Raw genomic sequence first — 2,693 nt, 5'->3', positions numbered from 1 at the left:
GCACATGTGCGCGGGCGAGTGTGCGCTCAGGGGCTGAGGGGGGTTGCGTTGCCGTGGGTATACCACGTGATGCACAACATGAACCAAGTATGAAAGGATTTGTGATCATTTCAGTTTTATGGAAAATTGTTTATTTGTACTGATTTTTTTTCTGTTAGCAGGAAAACAGTTTGATGTAAGAGGAAAAAAGAAAACAGACTTGGGCTTAAAATACCTTAAATTCATTGTGTTATGGAGAAAAAAACAATCTGGAAAAATTTAGAAAAAAAATCGAAATCGTGACATTAAAACTGAATTGAATCAAATTGTGGGTTGATTATCGTTAAATCTCTAAAGGTTGGTTTACACTTACACGAGATTCGTAATCACTCGCGTCACATCCACAATCGTGTGGTCTCGTTCATACTAATGTTGGCTGGATATGATTGTGACTCTCCGCTATAACCGTGATGTAATTCTGACTGGTGCTTATACTTTTTAAACAACGCGATTGTGTTCTGCATTTATTTTTAACATGATCAGCATCCCGCTTAGACACTTGCAGCGACTGTGAGCGTGCAGGTACATGAAGGCAGAGGAGGAAGTGATGAGTTTGTCCGCTAAACAGAAGCAGGAATACAAAGACGGCAAAGTTAAATTAAAAAAAAGGAACAAACTGCATTCTGTAGTGCTCTCAGATATGAGGAAGAAGACATATTTTTCAAGCAACTTGATCTATTTTCTATCTAGTTGGCCTTGTGGTAGAGTGTCTGCCCTGAGATCGGAAGGTTGTGGGTTCAAATCCCGGCCGATGCTGTAAAAATGGGAGCCAGTGCCTCCCTGCTTGACTCTCAGCATTAAGGGCTGGATTGGGGGGTTAAACCACCAAATGGTTCCCGAGCGCGGCTGTGTCTGCAGGTCACCGCTCCCCCAGAGGATGGGTCGAATGCGGAGAACAAATTTCACACATCAAGGTGTGTGACAAATAATGGAACTTTAACTTTGACTTTAGCTCTCTGTGTGTGTAAAGTCCAGGATTTCTCAACTTCTTCAGTGAGTCTTTTCAGTGTTAAAAGATATTTCTGGACAGTTTTCTGTGTAGTCGCGTAATCTAATCGCTGAAATAAATTCAAGTTAAATGACGAGATTTGCCTGCGATTGGACTCAGGGTGTAACATCTCAGTCGCGGGTGACGTCACCAGCAGGGGCTGATATGACTGAAACGATTCTGCTCTGATGGCCGTACGACCACAGCGACGCCAGCGATTACGAATCACGTGGAAGTATAAAGCAGCCTTAATGGCCTCAAATGAAACCGTCCAATCAAAGAGCAGGTCGTGTCCTGTCCCTCCACAGACTGTGGCCCAATCCAAATTCTCCCCTTCTCCCCCTCCCTCCATTTTTTAGGAGCGCTTATAGTGGAAGTGGTGTCCGAGTTTTTTTTTTGTTTTTTTAAATCCCACCCTCCAAAGGGGGGGGCGCTCTGAACCACAGATGTTTACATTTAAATGTAAGTAATGACCACAGCTACTGTTGGGCGAGCCTGCCACTGGAAAAAAAAATTCTCTCCAATACTGACCAGACAAGAAATATTATCCACAAGATGGAATAAGCAGATCATATCAAACAGGGTGAAAACTTCAAACTTGACTCATGAATCCGAGTCTGAGCTTCATGAGGATCTGCTGATTTTACCAAACAACAAAGCTCCCGAGCCTGATGACTAATGTCTTCTATCAACAGCTCTGGGGCTCAAGTAATCAAATTTTATCAAAAATCAAAATGTAAAGTTAACTTAACTTAGGTATCTACACACTTCATGACTCTGTGAGACACATTTGCTGAAACATCCTAAATTGGACAAAAGAAAAAAACCCAAAGAACAAAAACTCAACTCATTCTGTTTAAAACTCCTGGGTTCCTCTGACAGGACAGAGGCTGCTTAGAAAGAGTCTCAGGGCGGATTCAGATGGGACACATTTGGTCCGCTTACAGTGAACCAGAGTTTGTTTCCCCCAACTATCTGGAGCAAAGTTTCAGTCTGAACTCTGATCCAGAATCACAAACCCTCTCAGACCCATCTTTTGAGGTGTTCGTGGTTCATTTCCAGTTGGACTGAGCTTCAGTTGGCTCTGAGATTCCTCAGTCTGAATACAAAGTGCAGAGAGCGAAACAACTGAACCAGAATAGCTGATCATTAGCAGACAAACGAGAAGCAGCGATGCAACAGCAGCTCATTAAAATGTGTTGGGATGAATGCAGGCTCATTCAAACAACTTTTAACATGAATCACATTGCTTCTCACACTGTTTTTCTAACAATTTATATGTCACAGACATTTATCAGAGTACAGCTCGTAGCTGTAGCGTCGTCAGTAACCGCTTTGCAGAATGCCTCCGCCGCCGTACCAAAGCAGCAGGAAAGAATGTTGAACTTGGCCTTCATACAGGCCTTCAAAAACCATCAGCGACATAAAACGTTTGAATAAGTGAACATTTCGGGCAAACCGCAGCACCTCCATCTTTCTTTCTGTTTTGTCCCGCCCCCTGTAACTGCTGGCCAATGACTATGGATGTCTCGATCCCACCACGTCATTTGGGTCTCGATCGGAATTGGCCGTTACTCCCCGATTAGCGGCCAGATATTTTGTTTTCATCATGCTGAAAAAGTGTTTTATATTAAGATTGTAACTTTATAAAATTCTTCTGCGTTAA

At 42.9% G+C, this 2,693-nt stretch overlaps 1 protein-coding gene across 2 annotated transcripts in view; it reads right to left on the bottom strand.

The window, feature by feature from the left end:
* Positions 1–2,693, bottom strand: part of LOC112137941 (inactive dipeptidyl peptidase 10) — a 146,577-nt gene that overhangs the window by 77,162 nt on the left and 66,722 nt on the right. The window lies entirely within an intron of this gene.

The sequence above is a fragment of the Oryzias melastigma genome, linkage group LG21 (assembly GCF_002922805.2).
Source record: "Oryzias melastigma strain HK-1 linkage group LG21, ASM292280v2, whole genome shotgun sequence".
In the NCBI taxonomy this organism is placed as follows: domain Eukaryota; kingdom Metazoa; phylum Chordata; class Actinopteri; order Beloniformes; family Adrianichthyidae; genus Oryzias; species Oryzias melastigma.
The sequence above is the reverse complement of the archived record's forward strand: the minus strand, read 5'-3'. Positions and strand labels throughout refer to the sequence as shown.